Raw genomic sequence first — 13,228 nt, 5'->3', positions numbered from 1 at the left:
AGTTAGGGTTAGGAGTTATGGTTATGTTTAGGGGTTTGGGTTTAAGGTTAGGGTTAGGGTTAGGGTTAGGGTTAAGGTTAGGTTTAAGGTTAGGTTTAGGTTAAGTGTTAAGGTTATGGTCACCCACATGAAAAAATACTATAGTGTATACTATGTTAGGAATACTATAGTTTTCATTGTAGTGTTTTTGCGGACTTTACTGCAGTATTCACTATAGTGTTTTTTTACTACAGTGAATACCATAGTATTTGTTGTATACAGTAGTATACAGCAGTATTTACAGTTTATTATAGTATAAATACTGTAGTAAAAAAAAGAACAGTATATAGTAATTACTTTAGTGTTTACTAAGTGTTTCTGTTATATGATCTTTGACATAGAAGTGTGTGTGGGGGGGGGGTCTCCTCGAGGAAACCTACTTGGAGAAATACTAGGAAGGACTGGATTCTGAACGGAAAGTATTTGTCAATTTGGCAGTACGCCCAGAACCTTGTTTTGAGAACAAAAGGGATATCTTAGTTTCAAGGTCTCAGCTTGGAGAAAATAAGCCTAGTGAGGTAATGGTCAGTCACATGCATGAAGCAAAACGTTAGTGATTAATTAATTATGAATAATTAATAAGCTAAATCATGCAAATATAACTTGTCTGTGTAAGCAGTATATAAGAGAACTAATGGGACTGCCCCGGCAGAGCGCCTGACCGACATGTGTACATCAAATCAAATCAAATCAAATCAAATTTTATTGGTCACATGCGCCGAATACAACAGGTGCAGACATTACAGTGAAATGCTTACTTACAGCCCTTAACCAACAGTGCATTTATTTTAAACAAAAAAAGTAAGAATAAAACAACAACAAAAAAAGTGTTGAGAAAAAAAGAGCAGAAGTAAAATAAAGTGACAGTAGGGAGGCTATATATACAGGGGGGTACCGTTGCAGAGTCAATGTGCGGGGGCACCGGCTAGTTGAGGTAGTTGAGGTAATATGTACATGTGGGTAGAGTTAAAGTGACTATGCATAAATACTTAACAGAGTAGCAGCAGCGTAAAAAGGATGGGGTGGGGGGCAGTGCAAATAGTCCGGGTAGCCATGATTAGCTGTTCAGGAGTCTTATGGCTTGGGGGTAGAAGCTGTTGAGAAGTATTTTGGACCTAGACTTGGCACTCCGGTACCGCTTGCCGTACGGTAGCAGAGAGAACAGTCTATGACTAGGGTGGCTGGAGTCTTTGACAATTTTGAGGGCCTTCCTCTGACACCGCCTGGTATAGAGGTCCTGGATGGCAGGAAGCTTTGCCCCAGTGATGTACTGGGCCGTACGCACTACCCTCTGTAGTGCCTTGCGGTCGGAGGCCAAGCAATTGCCATACCAGGCGGTGATGCAACCAGTCAGGATGCTCTCGATGGTGCAGCTGTAGAATTTTTTGATGCCAAATCTTTTTAGTCTCCTGAGGGGGAATAGGCTTTGTCGTGCCCTCTTCACGACTGTCTTGGTGTGTTTGGACCATGATAGTTCGTTGGTGATGTGGACACCAAGGAACTTGAAGCTCTCAACCTGTTCCACTACAGCCCCGTCGATGAGAATGGGGGCGTGCTCAGTCCTCTTTTTTTTCCTGTAGTCCACAATCATCTCCTTTGTCTTGGTCACGTTGAGGGAGAGGTTGTTGTCCTGGCACCACACGGCCAGATCTCTGACCTCCTCCCCTATAGGCTGTCTCATCGTTGTCGGTGATCAGGCCTACCACTGTTGTGTCGTCGGCAAACTTAATGATGGTGTTGGAGTCGTGCCTGGCCATGCAGTCATGGGTGAACAGAGAGTACAGGAGGGGACTGAGCACGCACCCCTGAGGGGCCCCCGTGTTGAGGATCAGTGTGGCAGATGTGTTGTTACCTACCCTTACCACCTGGGGGCGGCCCGTCAGGAAGTCCAGGATCCAGTTGCAGAGGGAGGTGTTTAGTCCCAGGATCCTTAGCTTAGTGATGAGCTTAGAGGGCACTATGGTGTTGAATGCTGAGCTGTAGTCAATGAATAGCATTCTCACGTAGGTGTTCCTCTTGTCCAGGTGGGAAAGGGCAGTGTGGAGTGCGATAGAGATTGCATCATCTGTGGATCTGTTGGGGCGGTATGCAAATTGGAGTGGGTCTAGGGTTTCTGGGATTATGCTGTTGATGTGAGCCATGACCAGTCTTTCTACATGGTGCATTGAGTTGGTTGGAACCTCTCCAGCGCGCAGATAATAAAGGATGATTTATTTAATATTGACTTCAGGTGTCCCTGGTGGTAATTTCCATGACATAGTGCTGAATTTCCACTACAATAGTTTTAAAAATGTAGTGTTTTTGAGGACGTTTCTTTAGCATTTACTGTAGAACTCTACAGTATACTACAAAATTATATACTAAGTAATACACATGATCGAGGGATTCTACAGTGTATAGTACAGAATTCTGTGGTAAGTACTGTAGTATTCTATAGTAAACTGTATTATTTTTCATGTGATTAGTGGTTAGGGAAAATAGGAATTAGGAATGGTATGGTACCCACAAGGATGGTAAAACAAATGTGTGTGTGTCTGTGTGTGTGTGTGTGGGCAGAGAGGGGATGATTGGAAAGGACAGTTTGCTCAGAAAATATTATTTCCCCTTAAACGTCTGGGCTGACAGGCTGGTGTGGAGTACAAGACCCCCTTTGACTGGTCTGTAACTACTCTCTCCCTGTGTGTGTGTGTGTTGTGTGTGTGTGTGATTCGTCTGTAAATACTCTACTGTGGTTCTCTGCTGTGTTAGCACTTTTCTCTGGGACATGGATCACAAAGACAGAGGAAGAGGGAGGGAGAGACAGAGCGGGAGAGAGAGAGAGAGAGAGAGAGAGAGAGAGAGATGGAGAGAGAGACAGAGACAAAGACAAAGACAAAGAGGGAGAGACAGAGACGGAGAGAGAGAGAGAGAGACGAAGAGGGAGAGAGAGAGAGAGAGAGACGAAGAGAGAGAGAGAGAGAGAGAGAGAGAGAGAGAGAGAGAGAGAGAGAGAGAGAGAGAGAGAGACGTAGAGGGGGAGAGAGAGAGGAGTGCTGGCATAGAGCTCCCTCATCAGCGCTGCAACATTGGTTCCTCAGGCTCTACTGGAGCTCAGCCAGAATTACACAGCAACACCACCACACTCTCTCTCCCTCTCTCTCTCTCTCTCTCTCTCTCTCTCTCTCTCGCTCTCAATTCAATTCAATTTAAGGGCTTTATTGGCATGGGAAACGTATGTTAACATTGCCAAAGCAAGTGAAGTAGATAGTAAACAAAAGTGAAATAAACAATACATATTAACAGTACACTCAGAAGTTCCAAAAGAATAAAGACATTTCAGATGTCATATTATGTATATATACAGTGTTGTAACAATGTGCAAATAGTTAAAGTACAAATAGAAAATAAATCAACATAAATATGGGTTGTATTTACAATGGTGTTTGTTCTTCACTGGTTGCCCTTTTCTTGTGGCAACAGGTCACAAATCTTGCTGCTGTGATGGCACACTGTGGTTTTTCACCCAGTAGATAAGGGAGTTTATCAAAATTGGGTTTGTTTTCAAATTCTTTGTGGATCTCTGTAATCTGAGGGAAATATGTGTCTCTAATATGGTAATACATTTGGCAGGAGGTTAGGAAGTGCAGCTCAGTTTCCTCCTCATTTTGTGGGAAGTGTGCACATAGCCTGTCTTCTCTTGAGAGCCAGGTCTGCCTATGGCGGCCTTTCTCAATAGCAAGGCTTTTTTATTTATTTAACCTTTATTTAACCAGGTAAGCCAGTTGAGAACAAGTTCTCATTTACAACTGCGACCTGGCCAAGATAAAGCAAAGCAGTGCGATAAAAATAACAACAACACAGAGTTACATATGGGATTAACAAAACGTACAGTCAATAACACAATAGAAAATCTAAATACAGTGTGTGCAAATGTAGTAAGTTATGGAGGTAAGGCAATAAATAGGCCGTAGTGAAAAATAATTACAATTTAGTATTAACACTGGAGTGATAGATGTGCAGAAGATGATGTGTAAATAGAGATACTGGGGTGCAAATGAGCAAAATAAATAACAATATGGGGATGAGGTAGTTGGGTGGGCTAATTACAGATGGGCTGTGTACAGGTGCAGTGATTGGTAAACTGCTCTGACAACTGATGCTTAGAGTTAGTGAGGGAGATAAGAGTCTCCAGCTTCAGAGATTTTTGCAGTTCATTCCAGTCATTGGCAGCAGGGAACTGGAAGGAATGGCGGCCAAAAGAGGTGTTGGCTTTGGGGATGACCAGTGAGATACAGTGGGGAGAACAAGTATTTGATACACTGCCGATTTTGCAGGTTTTCCTACTTACAAAGCATGTAGAGGTCTGTAATTTTTATCATAGGTACACTTAAACTGTGAGAGACGGAATCTAAAACAAAAATCCAGAAAATCACATTGTATGATTTTTAAGTAATTTGCATTTTATTGCATGACATAAGTATTTGATACATCAGAATAGCAGAACTTAATATTTGGTACAGAAACCTTTGTTTGCAATTACAGAGATCATAAGTTTCCTGTAGGTCTTGACCAGGTTTGCACACACTGCAGCAGGGATTTTGGCCCACTCCTCTATACAGACCTTCTCCAGATCCTTCAGGTTTCGGGGCTGTCGCTGGGCAATACAGACTTTCAGCTCCCTCCAAATATTTTCTATTGGGTTCAGGTCTGGAGACTGGCTAGGCCACTCCAGGACCTTGAAATGCTTCTTACGGAGCCACTCCTTAGTTGCCCTGGCTGTGTGTTTCGGGTCGTTATCATGCTGGAAGACCCAGCCACGACCCATCTTCAATGCTCTTACTGAGGAAAGGAGGTTGTTGGCCAAGATTTCGCAATACATGGCCCCATCCATCCTTCCCTCAATACGGTGCAGTCGTCCTGTCTCCTTTGCAGAAAAGCATCCCCAAAGAATGATGTTTCCACCTCCATGCTTCACGGTTGGGATGGTGTTCTTGGGGTTGTACTCATCCTTCTTCTTCCTCCAAACACGGGGAGTGGAGTTTAGACCAAAAAGCTCTATTTTTGTCTCATCAGACCACATGACCTTCTCCCATTCCTCCTCTGAATCATCCAGATGGTCATTGGCAAACTTCAGACGGGCCTGGGCATGCGCTGGCTTGAGCAGGGGGACCTTGCGTGCGCTGCAGGATTTTCATCCATGACGGCGTAGTCTGTTACTAATGGTTTTCTTTGAGACTGTGGTCCCAGCTCTCTTCAGGTCATTGACCAGGTCCTGCCGTGTAGTTCTGGGCTGATCCCTCACCTTCCTCATGATCATTGATGCCCCACGAGGTGAGATCTTGCATGGAGCCCCAGACCGAGGGTGATTGACCGTCATCTTGAACTTCTTCCATTTTCAAATAATTGCGCCAACAGTTGTTGCCTTCTCACCAAGCTGCTTGCCTATTGTCCTGTAGCCCATCCCAGCCTTGTGCAGGTCTACAATTTTATCCCTGATGTCCTTACACAGCTCTCTGGTCTTGGCCATTGTGGAGAGGTTGGAGTCTGTTTGATTGAGTGTGTGGACAGGTGTCTTTTATACAGGTAACGAGATCAAACAGGTGCAGTTAATACAGGGAATGAGTGGAGAACAGGAGGGCTTCTTAAAGAAAAACTAACAGGTCTGTGAGAGCCGGAATTCTTACTGGTTGGTAGGTGATCAAATACTTATGTCATGCAATAAAATGCAAATTAATTACTTAAAAATCATACAATGTGATTTTCTGGATTTTTGTTTTAGATTCCGTCTCTCACAGTTGAAGTGTACCTATGATAAAAATGACAGACCTCTACATGCTTTGTAAGTAGGAAAACCTGCAAAATCGGCAGTGTATCAAATACTTGTTCTCCCCACTGTATACCTGCTGGAGCGCATACTACGGGTGGGTGTTGCTATGGTGACCAATGAGCTAAGATAAGGCGGGGAATTGCCTAGCAGTGATTTATTGATTACCTGGAGCCAGTGGGTTTGGCGACGAATATGTAGTGAGGGCCAGCCAACGAGAGCGTACAGGTCACAATGGTGGGTAGTATATGGGGCTTTGGTGACAAAACAGATGGCACTGTGATAGACTACATCCATTTTGCTGAGTAGAGTGTTGGAGGCTATTTTGTAAATGACATCGCCGAAGTCAAGGATCGGTAGGATAGTCAGTTTTAGGAGGGCATGTTTGGCAGCATGAGTGAAGGAGGCTTTGTGGCGAAATAGGAAGCCCATTCTAGATTTAACTTTGGATTGGAGATGCTTAATGTGAGTCTGGAAGGAGAGTTTACGGTCTAACCAGACACCTAGGCATTTGTAGTTGTCCACATATTCTAAGTCAGACCCGCCGAGAGTAGTGATTCTAGTCGGGCGGGCGGGTGCAAGCAGCGTTCGATTGAAGAGCATGCATTTAGTTTTACTAGCGTTTAAGAGCAGTTGGATAGATGGCGGGCAATCAATTCACATATGGTGTCCAGGGCACAGCTGGGGGCTGAGGGGGGTCTGTAGCAAGCGGCAACAGTGAGAGACTTATTTCTGGAAAGGTGGATTTTTAGAAGTTGAAGCTCAAACTGTTTGGGCACAGACCTGGATAGTATTCCTCTGCTCTTGTCCTTCTAGACCTGTCTGCTGCCTTTGATACAGTGAACCATCAGATCCTCCTCTCCACCCTCTCCGAGCTGGGCATCTCCGGCGCGGCTCACTCCTGGATTGCGTCCTACCTGACCGGTCGCTCCTACCAAGTGGCGTGGCGAGAAGCTGTCTCCGCACCACGTGCTCTCACCACTGGTGTCCCCCAGGGCTCAGTTCTAGGCCCTCTCCTTTTCTCCCTATACACCAAGTCACTTGGCTCTGTCATATCCTCACATGGCCTCTCCTATCGTTGCTACGCTGACGATACACAACTAATCTTCTCCTTTCCCCCTTCTGATAACCAGGTGGCGAATCGCATCTCTGCATGTCTGGCCGACATATCAGTATGGATGACGGATCACCACCTCAAGCTGAACCCTGGCAAGACGGAGCTGCTCTTCCTCCCGGGGAAGGACTGCCCGTTCCATGATCTCGCCATCACGGTTGACAACTCCGTTGTGTCCTCCTCCCAGAGTGCGAAGAGCCTTGGCGTGACCCTGGACAACACCCTGTCGTTCTCCGCCAACATCAAGGCGGTGACCCGATCCTGCAGGTTCATGCTCTACAACATTCGGAGAGTACGACCCTGCCTTACACAGGAAGCGGCACAGGTCCTAATCCAGGCACTTGTCATCTCCCCGTCTGGATTACTGCAACTCGCTGTTGGCTGGGCTCCCTGCCTGTGCCATTAAACCCCTACAACTCATCCAGAATGCCGCAGCCCGTCTGGTGTTCAACCTTCCCAAGTTCTCTCACGTCACCCCCCCTCCTCCGCACACTCCACTGGCTTCCAGTTGAAGCTCGCATCCGTTACAAGACCATGGTGCTTGCCTATGGAGCAGTGAGGGGAACGGCACCTCCGTACCTTCAGGCTCTGATCAGTCCCTACACCCAGGCGAGGGCATTGCGTTCATCCACCTCTGGCCTGCTGGCTCCCCTTCCTCTGCGGAAGCATAGTTCCCGCTTAGCCCAGTCAAAGCTGTTCGCTGCTCTGGCACCCCAATGGTGGAACAAGCTCCCTCACGACGCCAGGACAGCGGAGTCACTCACCACCTTCCGGAGACATTTGAAACCCCACCTCTTTAAGGAACACCTGGGATAGGATAAAGTAATCCTTCTACCCCCCCCCCCCCAAAAAAAAAATAATAATAAGTATAATTGTAAAGTGGTTATCCCACTGGCTGTAGGGTGAATGCACCAATTTGTAGTCGCTCTGGATTAGAGCGTCTGCTAAATGACGTAAATGTGCCCTTGAGCAAGGCACTTAACCCTAATTGCTCCTGTGAGTCGCTCTGGATAAGAGCGTCTGCTAAATGACTAAAATGTAAATGTAAATGTATGATAGGCTATCTCTACAGTAGATTGCAGCTCTGCCCCCTTTGGCAGTTCTATCTAGATGGAAAATGTTGTAGTTGGGGATGGACATTTCTGAATTTTTGGTGGCCTTCCTAAGCCAGGATTCAGACACTGCTAGAATATCAGGGTTGGCGGAGTGTGCTAACGCAGTGAATAACTCAAACTTAGAGAGGAGGCTTCTGATGTTAACATGCAAGAAACCAAGGCTTTTACGGTTACAGAAGTCAACAAATGATAGCGCCTGGGGAGTAGGAGTGATACTGGGGTCTACAGGGCCTAGGTTAACCTCTACATCACCAGAGGAACAGAGGAGGAATAGAATAAGGATACGACTAAAGGCTTTAAGAACTGGTCTTCTAGTGAGTTGGGTACAGAGAATAAAAGGGGCAGAAATCCGGGTGTTGTAGAATAGATTCAGGGCATTATGCACAGACAAGGATATGGAAGAATATGAGTACAGTGGTGGTAAACCTAAGCGTTGGGTAACGATGAAAGAGATGGAGGCACTGATTGAGCCGGTCTCCGCGTGTATAAGGGGTGGGACAAAGGAGCTATCTGAGGCAGGTTGAGTGGGACTGGGGCTCTACAGTGAAATAGTACAATAAGAACTAACCGAAACAGCAGTAGGCAAGGCATATTGACATGGGAGAGAGGCATAAAGCAATCACAGGTGTTATTCGAGAGAGCTAAGACAACAGCTGGTATTGGCGACGAAAGTTTGGGCTGAGGCTAAACAGATAAACAGGATGGGGTACCATATAAAGGAACAGTCCAGCAGGCATCAGCTGTGTAGCTGAGTGATCATAAGGTCCAGTGAACAGCAATAGGTGAGTCCGGGAGCAGTTCGGTCGCTGCTACGGCACAGGTGAGCAGGAGGCACGGCTGTTGATAGCGTGTGCTAGCGGGCCGGGGATAGCAGATGGATCTTCGTTGTCGTCTCAACGGGAAGCCTGTTGAAACCACATCAGACGATTACGTCGGCAGACCAGTCGTGATGGATCGGCGGGGCTCCGTGTCAACTCTAGGAGGTCCCGTCCGGTTGACAGAGAGGTAGATAGCCGGGAGATGGGCTTGAGGCCAGCTCAAGGCTAACTGGTGCTTGCTTCGGGACAGTGGTGATTAGCCAACAACAACAACAGCCATTCGGTTGCAGCCAGCTAGTTGCGATGATCCGGTGTTAAGGTCCAGTGATTCAGTGATTCCGTCAGAAAATGTGATATGCTCTGGGTCGATATAGCGCGCTGTGCAGACTGTGCAGACTGGCCAATAATTTTCCAGGCTAGAGCTGGCTGGTAGGTAGTGCAGGCCACGGACAATGGTGAAGACCGCTAACGGTGGCTAATAGCAAGTAGCTAGTTAGCTGGCTAGCTGGCTAGCTGGCTAGCTGGCTAGTTTCATCCAGAGGTTCTAGATTAAAAGGTATAGAGAAATAATAGAATCCGTTCCACATTGGGTGAGGCGGGTTGCAGGAAAGTATATTTAGTTAAAGGATGGTAAGTTGATTGAGAAATATATACGAAAAAGACAAAAAAACTAAAAAAACTGGCTATTTACACGAGGACACTACAGAATACACGACCGCACTGCTAAGCCATCTTGGATCATGCTCACTGAGTCTGTACATAGTCAAAGCTTTCCTTAAGTTTGGGTCAGTCACAGTAGTCAGGTATTCTGCCACTGTGTACTCTCTGTTTAGAGCCAAATAGCATTCTAGTTTGCTCAGTTTTTTTGTTAATTCTTTCCAATGTGTCAAGTAATTCTCTTTTTGTTTTCTCATGATTTGGTTGGGTCTAATTGTGTTGTTGTTGTCCTGGGGCTCTGTGGGGTATGTTTGGTTTTGTGAACAAAGGCCCAGGACCAGCTTACTTAGGGGACTCTTCTCCAAATTCATCTCTCTGTAGGTGATGGCTTTGTTATGGAAGGTTTGGGAATCGCTTCCTTTTGAGTGGTTATACAATTGAACAGCTCTTTTCTGGATTTTGATAATTAGCGGGTATCGGCCTAATTCTGTTCTGCATGCATTATTTGGTGTTTTTCGTTGTACACAGAGGATATTTTTGCAGAATTCTGCATGCAGTGTCTCAAATTGGTGTTTGTCCCATTTTGTGAATTCTTGGTTGGTGAGCGGACCCCAGACTTCACAACCATAAAGGGCAATGGGTTCTATAACTGATTCAAGTATTTTTAGCCAGATCCTAATTGGTATGTCACATTTTATATTCCTTTTGATGGCATAGAAGGCCCTTCTTGCCTTCTCGTTCACAGCTTTGTGGAAGTTACCTGTGGCGCTGATGTTTAGGCCGAGGTATGTATAGTTTTTTGTGTGCTCTAGAGCAACGCTGTCTAGATGGAATTTGTATTTGTGGCCCTGGGAACTAGACCTTTTTTGGAACACCATTATTTTTGTCTTGCTGAGATTTACTGTCAGGGCCCAGGGCCGGGTGCTGCAGACTGTTCTAGTGCCCTCGCCAATTTGTTGATATACAGCTGTGGAAAAAATTAAGAGACCACTGCAAAATTATCAGTTTCTCTGGTTTTACTATTTATAGGTATGTGTTTGGGTAAGAATAACATTTTTGTTTTATTATATAATCTACTGACAACATTTCTCCCAAATTCCAAAGAAAAATATTGTCATTTAGAGCATTTATTTGCAGAAAATGACAACTAGTCAAAATAACAAAAAAGATGCAGTGTTATCAGACCTCGAATAATGCAAAGAAAATAAGTTAATGTTCATTTTTAAACAACACAATAGCAATGTTTTAACTTAGGAAGAGTTCAGAAATCAATATTTGGTGGAATAACCCTGATTTTCAATCACAGCTTTCATGCGTCTTGGCATGCTCTCCACCAGTCTTTCACATTGATGTTGGGTGACTTTATGTCACTCCTGGCGCAAAATTCAAGCAGCTCGGCTTTGTTTGATGGCTTGTGACCATCCATCTTCCTCTTGATCACATTCCAGAAGTTTTCAATGGGGTTCAGGTCTGGAGATTGAGCTGGCCATGACAGGGTCTTGATCTGGTGGTCCTCCATCCACACCTTGATTGACCTGGCTGTGTGGCATGGCACATTGTCCTGCTGGAAAAACCAATCCTCAGAGTTGGGGAACAATGTCAGAGCAAAAGGAAGCAAGTTTTCTTCCAGGACAACCTTGTACATGGCTTGATTCATGTGTCCTTCACAAAGACAAATCAGCCCGATTCCAGCCTTGCTGAAGCACCCCCAGATCATCACCGGTCCTCCACCAAATTTCACAGTGGGTGCGAGACATTGTGGCTTGTAGGCCTCTCCAAGTCTCTGTCTAATCATTAGATGACCAGGTGTTGGGCAAAGCTGAAAATTGGACTCATCAGAGAAGATGACCTTACTCCAGTCCTCTATGGTCCAATCCTTATGGTCTTTTGCAAACCTCAGCTTGGCTCTTCTGTGCTTCTCATTGATGAAGGGCTTTTTTCTAGCTTTGCAAGACTTCAGCCCTGCCCCTAGGAGCCTGTTTTGAACCGTCCTCGCCATGCACTTCACTTCAGCTGCCGTTTGCCATTCTTTTTGTAGGTCACTTGATGTCATCCTACGGTTGTTGAGTGACATTCGAATGAGTTGGCGGTCATCCCGGTCAGTAGAGAGTCGTTTTCGCCCTCTGCCGGTCTGTAGCTTTGTTGTCCCCAATGTCTGCTGCTTGACCTTGATCTTATGAACCGCCGTCTTTGAAATTTTAAGGATGGAAGCAACCTGACGCTCACTGTATCCCTCTGCCAGTAAAGCCAGAATTGACCTCTTCTTTTCCTCACTCAAAACGTTCCTTTTCAACTCTTTTGGCATGGTCAATAGTAGTTTTTTGATTAATATTACTTTTGAGGTACTATTAGCACTGTTTTTGCCATCCAGCTTGTCCTATTGCAAGAGGATAGTGATGACCACAGCAGTGGTTTTTATACTTTTCCTTGTTAAATAAGATTTGGTTCATGTGATCACCTAATCAGTACCTAATTCAGTAGAATGAGGTGTGCCTGTGTTGGAATTCAACAGACACTGGAATGGAATGGCTGTCATACATGTAGAGATGCTGATTTAAGAAGAAATTGCAGTGGTCTCTTAATTTTTTCCACAGCTGTATATGTTGAAGAGGGTGGGGCTTAAACTGGATCCCTGTCTCACCCCACGGCTATGTGGAAAGAAATGTTTGTGTTTTCTGCCAATTTTAACATGGATTTTATAATGTCGTATGTTTTTCCCCCAACCCCACTTTCCATCAATTTGTATAGCAGAACCTCATGCCAAATTGAGTCAAAAGCTTTTTAGAAATCAACAAAGCATGAGAAGACTTTGCCTTTATTTTGGTTTGTTTGTTTGTCAGTTAGGGTGTGCAGGGTAAATACGTGGTCTGCCGTACGGTAATTTGGTAAAAAGCCAATTTGACATTTGCTCAGTACATTGTTTTCACTGAGGAAATGAACTAGTCTACTGTTAATGATAATGCAGAGGATTTTCCCAAGGTTGCTGTTGACGCATATCCCACGGTAGTTATTGGGGTCAAATTTGTCTCCACTTTTGTGGATTGGGGTGATCAGTCCTTGGTTCCAAATATTGGGGATGATGCCAGAGCTAAGGATGATGTTAAAGAGTTTAAGTATAGCCAATTGGAATTTGTAGTCTGTATATTTTATAATTTCATTGAGGATACCATCAACACCACAGGCCTTTTTGGGTTGGAGGGTTTGTATTTTGTCCTGTAGTTCATTCAATGTAATTGGAAAATCCAGTGGGTTCTGGTAGTCTTTAATAGTTGATTCTAAGATTTGCATTTGATCATGTATATATTTTTTGATGTTTGTTCTTTGTTGTAGGGCCAAAAAGATTGGAGAAGTGGTTTACCCATACATCTCCGTTTTGGATAGATATCTCTTCGTGTTGCTGTTTGTTTAGTGTTTTCCAATTTTCCCAGAAGTGGTTAGAGTTTATGGATTCTTCAATTACATTGAGCTGATTTCTGACATGCTGTTCCTTCTTTTTCCGTAGTGTATTTCTGTATTGTTTTAGTGATTCACCATAGTGAAGGTGTAGGCTCAGGTTTTCTGGGTCTCTATGTTTTTGGTTGGATAGGTTTCTCAATTTCTTTCTTAGGTTTTTGCATTCTTCATCAAACCATTTGTCACTGTTGTTACTTTTCTTCGGTTTTCTGTTAGAGATTTTTTGATT

Source organism: Coregonus clupeaformis, chromosome 26 (genome assembly GCF_020615455.1).
Source record: "Coregonus clupeaformis isolate EN_2021a chromosome 26, ASM2061545v1, whole genome shotgun sequence".
Classification (NCBI taxonomy): Eukaryota; Metazoa; Chordata; class Actinopteri; order Salmoniformes; family Salmonidae; genus Coregonus; species Coregonus clupeaformis.
This window is presented reverse-complemented; position numbering follows the sequence as displayed.